The sequence below is a fragment of the Misgurnus anguillicaudatus genome, chromosome 5 (assembly GCF_027580225.2).
Source record: "Misgurnus anguillicaudatus chromosome 5, ASM2758022v2, whole genome shotgun sequence".
NCBI lineage: Eukaryota > Metazoa > Chordata > Actinopteri > Cypriniformes > Cobitidae > Misgurnus > Misgurnus anguillicaudatus.
Genome location: NC_073341.2, coordinates 15837062 through 15843935, shown reverse-complemented (window position 1 = coordinate 15843935; position 6874 = coordinate 15837062). Strand labels below are relative to the sequence as shown.

The following is a 6874-nucleotide window of genomic DNA, read 5'->3' as shown; positions in this document are numbered from 1 at the left end:
AATTCATGATGCATGAGTTCTGGTGTGTTTGTCTGCCCCGAGTCAATCTGCACTGATTATTAGCCATTTTGAACAATCGGCCATTGTCCGATAGTAGGAAAAATGCTGTTATAGGCCGATATATCGGTGCATCCCTAATTCTAAAGGGACATTTTCATAAATCACTGTAATATGATCTATATTGTTTCTTCTGAAATAATAACAAACACACTAGGCACTCAGTAATAACATATAGCTATCTTGGGGATACCAGTTATAAATGCATGGGATAAATGAGATCCTGTCTTTAAAACCCAGACTATGTGATTTGGAGCATCAAAGTTCAAAGTCATTGATTTTACATTGATTTCAATCTTTGACATGGCCTTACTCAGTCAATATTAAAAAAGACAGGCTCACATATATTATGAATAAATAAAGAAATATTAAATACAAGTGTGGTGGGCATGTAGTAAAAATAAACATTTAGCTGCATGAGAAGAAATTGTATGCCAAGCAATACATGGCATATCATTTTTTTTAATTGACGATTAACTTTTGTTCTGAACAGTATATCTGATGTTATAATGTAGTCATTGTGTTTACAGATCATTGTTTCAGTAGATTCTATCTGTGTAGCTGTAAAATATATAATAACGAATAATGATGTATCTTTATCATTTTAGTAAACGTATCAGTCATATAATAGTGTAGGTTGGGAAACTTTGGGTTGTGTAAGATTTTCCAAAATGAGATCACATTTTAAACATACTTTTTATTATGTTGTTGTTTTTTTGGTGGTTTTTAAGATCTAGTACTTTCAAGAACTTAGACCCCTTCTCAGTTCACGTCACAGGCGGTTCCCACTGCGCATGTCGGGGTCAGAAAAGTCATTACAGCAGATTGAGTTGCGTATTGTTTGGTATCGTCAAAAATGCCTACTTGCGTCGTGGGCTTTGAAAATCGCACCAGGACTGCCGTAAAGTTTTTCGGGATTCCTGCAGAATCTCAAAAAAAAAAAAAAAAAAAAAAAAACTGCAATTAAACGTGCAGAATGGGACAATGCAAACATCAAAGAGGCTTGTATTTGTGGTGCTCACTTCATTTCAGGTAACTCATCATTTTTCAGCCCTGTTAGATTAAACTAGAAAGCCGAAATTGTATGAACAGTTTGACCCCATGCTGCGCACGAACCCGATAGTCATTCAATGTTTACAAACCTAGAAGGGGTCTATAGTTCAATGTTTATTTATTGCAATGAAACATTCAATAAATAAATAAATAAATAAATAAGGAAATGCTTTTTTAGTATAGAGATAGTATTGTATGTCTTTTGCCACTAAATCCCAATAATCTATGTTTATGTGAATAAATTGTGGCCTTGTGAATTTGAGACTTCTATATAACTGTATTGTATATCTCTGCAGAATACAGTTTTAATCCTACAGTTTTAATCCTATATATATATATATATATATATATATATATATATATATATATATATATATATATATATATATATATATATATATATATATATATATATATATATATATACTTTTTTCATTTAGCCCTGCCCTAACAAGTTATTTCACTTGAAAAATTTGTACAGAAAGTTCACAACACAATAAAAATAACCCAGTTAAAAAGTTTAGATAAACCATCTTCAGCATCTTCACCAATGACTGTATGATGTACATAAAGTGCACTCAACATTGCTCACTCTGAAATGTACAAACATTCTTAGGTGCTTTTACAAAAACAGAAAACTTTGCTAACTTAAATAGGCATTTGTATCAATTAGAGAACATAAAAAACACAAAAGTGCATCAAACCAATAAATGCACATATGTTAGAAAACTATTGTAGCGTAATACTGTACTGTATAACAATCTTAGTGCAACTCAAAAGGCTATTTATCATTCAAAATCTAATTTTCTTCTGTTTTTTGGCGTTTCTGGGCTATAAATGAAGTCTTGAGCGATCTAAGCATCTTCTGTTCAAAATTTTGACAGAAAGTACTTCTGTTGAATAGGTCATGGACTCAGAGCGGCCGGCTTTGGCTGTAGAATACTGCAAAAAGTGACAAAAAAATAAGTCTTGAAATAAAATTGCTTGAATTAGACAAAATTTAGGTTTGCTAATGGGACATGCAAAAATGTCCTTCAGAATGAGAAATACATTGCAACTGCAATTAAAATAAGACTAAACTGTGAGTCCCATAGGCAAATGACAACCAGTACTTAAATCAAGATAAAAAACACTTCATTCATGCATTTAATACCTTATATATCATCATTTGCAGTGAGGAGGTGGATTTGGCTGCAGAGGAGCTGGCTTTGGCTGCAAAACCCTGCAAAAAGTGACAAAACATAAGTCAAATATTGCTTGAATTAGGCAACATTTTCTTGATTGGAGTATTTTGACTTTTTAATGGGACAAGCAAAATTGTCCTTTGGATTGAGAAATACATTGCAACTGCACTTGAAATAAGACTAAAAGGTTTGTCCCATCTGCAAATCTTGTTTGAAGACAGTTAAAAATGTATTCAATTCAAGATAAAAACACTTAATTCAAGCATTTATTACCTTATATTTCATCATTTGCAGTGAAGAGCTGGCCCTGGGTGCAGAAGAGCTGGGACTGACTGCTTCACATAGTTTTTTCATTGCCTCTGCCTGCTTCCTTTCCTTTTTCCTATCCAGGTGTGTCTGATAAGTTTGATATGCCAACAGACATGTTCTCCTCATTGGTTGATCTATTGTCATATTTCCAGCAGTCTTGCTTTTAAACTGGATTTGACTATTGCCAGGCCCTCATACGTTTCAATATTCATGCAACATCTATCCACCTCAAAAATGTCATCCATTTGATTGAAGGATCCCTCAACCAGAGGTCCTGTAGCCACAGTGGGGCTCCACCAACCAACATCTAAACTCATTTCCTCATCTTTATATAGATAAGCACAGGCAACCAGCTCACCATCAATTTGATAGGCCCGTACTTCCTCATTTTTTTAATTGTAAAGCCAGGCCGTGTGTATTTAAATAGCTTACTTGCTGGTTCGACAGAGACAGTTTAGACAAAGCAGTTTTGTCCTCGGCCAAATTTTACATAGATCCACAAGCGGTTGTGGAATTGTGAACGATAAGTCATGTTGAGATATAAATGCACACAGTCTTAGGTTTTGCTCACATACACGATCAGTGAAAGAGGTAAGAGGCGTTGCCGTAGTTTCTGCTCCAGGTAACGTGGTCGTATGCTGTAGACTGTGCACGGAAGCTCTGTGTGTCTTATCTCCATCGTGATTTTTTACCGCTAGTGGCATAGTGAAGCTTTTTGTGGCAAACTATGCAAAAACAAGCTCCAGGCTCTGGAAGTTTGCTGCACCACGTCCCCAAAGCCTTCCCGTCTTGTCCTCTTTCCTCAAGCCATGCCCAGCGCCACTTGTTTTTTACTTTCTTTTCCAACGCAGCTGTACTTTGTCCTGGTTTAATTAACTCCATTCTCCCTAGCGTGTACGAGCGAACTGCGTTCGGAGTACTTTAAGCCCTGCAATAAATACAAACATTCAGTGATGCCTAAGTCAATACTAAACAGGCAAGCTCATTGGGGTGGAGTACCTGTGCTCGCAGCAGTCCTGGGAGTTCAGGGAGAACTTTGGCCGGGACCCAGATGTCTCAGACGGAATCCCAGCGGACTTGGGAGATATAGAAGATGAGGGATTTGGGGATGAGGCAGAGGAGCAGGACGACACCATCTCCCCTCTTTCTTTTGTCTCAACCAAGGAAGCTATAAGCTTGTCTCGGGATTCACCGTCACCCTCTCAGTCCTCCCAGGACTTGCCACATGAACCCCAGGAAGATGTATGTATGCATACAAGCATCCTTTGCCATGCCATCACTTGGAGGACCTTTTCATCCATACTAACTCATCTTCTTTCTAATTGTTAGGTGTGCAGAGGACCAAACGGTACTCCAGGATTCGACAGAGTGGTGGACCTGGCCAGATACCTTGTTGAGCTGAGGGAAAGGCCTTGTATCTCGGACAGGGAAGCCGCTGCCATTATACGGCTGTGGGACAGACTGCCAGACATTGACGAAAAAGGGTGTTTCCTATACGCCAGCATTAATACAGGTTAAATTACATGTTAGTTGCCATATTAACAGGAATATCACACATATGATCAATGATATACTAGTACTACACATATTCACTATTTAAACATTACCGTCAACAAATTAATATAACGTGACACATAAGGAACAGGTAAATAATGACCCCAGGGTTAATCCCCTATACATTGGCAACCAATAAACAAACAGGCTTATTGTTCATGCATAAAACATGCACTTAAACTTTATATTTTGACTTCACGTGGCGATATTATAATCTTAAGGGTCTAAAGATACTAACTGTGTGGTTTAATTTTGTTTTCAGAAATCGTAACGTGTTGTAATTAAACTGTATCATCCTAGCTACAGCCCCATTAATTTCAATGTAAACAGCATCCAGTTTACGTTACATTACATACTAGCGATCTCAAAATGTATTTAATCTTTTATCTTCCTTAGACCCCGTAGATGTAGTTACTACAGTTGCAAATCTTTAAACCAGCGCTTGACGGGAAGACGTAATAAGACAAATAAAAAACATTGATTAATATCAGTACATTCGTAATATTCTTTTTTTTTACCAGGTGCTGATAGGTCCAAACGTAGAACTAACGAGCTGCTGATTGGCCCAAACGTAGAACTAACGAGCTGCTGATAGGCCCAAACATAGGACAAACGAGCTTCTGATTGCCCCAAAAAACTTTCCTCGCGTTTTAGCGTCCACCCTTCTAAATGATATTTCCTTACTCTCTTTATAAAGTTATTCTCTGTTATCAAATGATCAAGTATCCAAATATTGAATAAAGTTAAATACATACTTGAGTTCGAGTCCATATCCTTACTAAATTAAAATAAAGATATCCTTAAAAGTGCTGTAAAATGAATGTGTATACCAATGATCATATAGATCGGTGGTTTATACATAAATATTAAAATATACAGTCTGAAACAAGTCTAACGTTACATTTACTATAATTTAATGATTAATAGCAAGATTTATGGATGTTTAATGGCATGACAATGTGAATGGGGAGGAAATTTATACGTGCGTCAGGTTTAGTTGATAAAACACTTCCGAATAGGATACATTGTATCATCACCTCACTCATGCCTCCTCAGAAAGTCTTCTAACTCCTCGTTCCTCCTGCATGATGGCGGAGCTTGATCGGTGTCCCGGTCATAGGAGCGAGGAATTGAGAAGCACCCTATTGCTGGAACATTAGCTCAAGGAAAGGCTTTGGCGCGCTTGTGATCACACGCTTTCTGACCAATGAAATGATAGCGGTGTGAAACAATTCTGTGAAACATTTTAGCTAACAGCCAATGAAACGATAGTGGTGTGAAACATTTTAGCTAACAGCCAATGAAACGATAGCAGTGTGAAACATTTTAGCTAACAGCCAATGAAACGATAGCAGTGTGAAACAATTCTGTGAAACAATTTAGCTAACAGCCAATGAAATGATAGCGGTGTGAAACAATTCTGTGAAACATTTTAGCTAACAGCCAATGAAACGATAGCAGTGTGAAACAATTCTGTGAAACAATTTAGCTAACAGCCAATGAAATGATAGAGGTGTGAAACAATTCTGTGAAACATTTTCGCTAGCAGCCAATGAAACGATAGCGGTGTGAAACATTTTAGCTAACAGCCAATGAAACGATAGCAGTGTGAAACATTTTAGCTAACAGCCAATGAAACGATAGCAGTGTGAAACAATTCTGTGAAACAATTTAGCTAACAGCCAATGAAATGATAGCGGTGTGAAACAATTCTGTGAAACATTTTCGCTAACAGCCAATGAAATGATAGCAGTGTGAAACAATTCTGTGAAACAATTTAGCTAACAGCCAATGAAACGAAAGCGGCAAGCACGTGCACACATAGCCATCAAAGGGGTCTTGAGCACCTGCCCTTTTTATTCCTGGAGAGAAAGTGCCCTTTTTTTCTGGGGTGCTTTTTTATTTTTTTTAAATAATATGATCTTTATTCACAACTGATGTCTGTTTGTTTCTTGTGTTTTTTACTTAATTCTTATTTAATTTCACATGAATTTATTCAGGAATCATTTAAATGAGATTTAAACTTTTATAAAAAGAAAATTAGCGTGGTACACAAACGGTTAACAGATGAGTCCCGCCTCCAAAACTCACATCGCTAATATGATTGGCTTTACCTTTCCTAAGTCCCACCTCTCTAACCTACTTCGCTTTATGATTGGTTTAGTCTATACTCGTGTATTGTAGGCTGCATTCGCGCTTGTAAGCGCCAAAGCTCAGCCTGAAAGAGACGCGATCATGTGCATGATTATGCAGGCAGCTACCGGTAAGTGTGTGAGGAAGAAAACATTCTTATATTAAGAGTTTTATGCACAAAATATGGGACACGTTGTTACACATAGCGATTCAGGGACATTGTTTCCACCACAATCCCATATTAAGCTGAAGGGTTCCAAACTTGCAACAGTATAGTGTATGTAGTTTAAACAGACTGCTCATAAAATAATAAAGCACAAACAAATGAAATTGCTAACTACAGTAGTAAGCTATTTTTGTTTGCGTTTTTTTGTAATGGCTGTTAAATAAGTAGCCTATAATGTGTTATACTGGAGTGCTGGGGAGATTGGGAAGAAATCTGATGGTTCAGCATTTTACTTGCCCAGTCTGAATTTTCACAGTATGGAAGCCCATTTCCGCCACATAAGAAAAAAAATCATGCTCTGATAAATCATAATTATGAGTTTAAAAGTCATAATTATGACTTTAAAAGTCGAAATTAT

At 36.8% G+C, this 6874-nt stretch overlaps 1 long non-coding RNA gene across 2 annotated transcripts; it reads right to left on the bottom strand.

Moving 5' to 3' along the window:
- Window positions 1–1650: 1650 nt before the first annotated feature.
- Window positions 1651–5888, bottom strand: LOC129413648 (uncharacterized). Of its 2 annotated transcripts, XR_012369626.1 has the most exons (4): window positions 5195–5888; window positions 2568–4094; window positions 2264–2332; window positions 1651–2052 (listed from the first exon to the last, which is right to left on the bottom strand). It is a non-coding gene; the product is annotated as an uncharacterized lncRNA (long non-coding RNA). The 2 variants fall into 2 exon arrangements; XR_012369625.1 differs by having other exon boundaries at window positions 1651–2332; window positions 5195–5887.
- Between the last annotated feature and the right edge of the window lie 986 nt (window positions 5889–6874).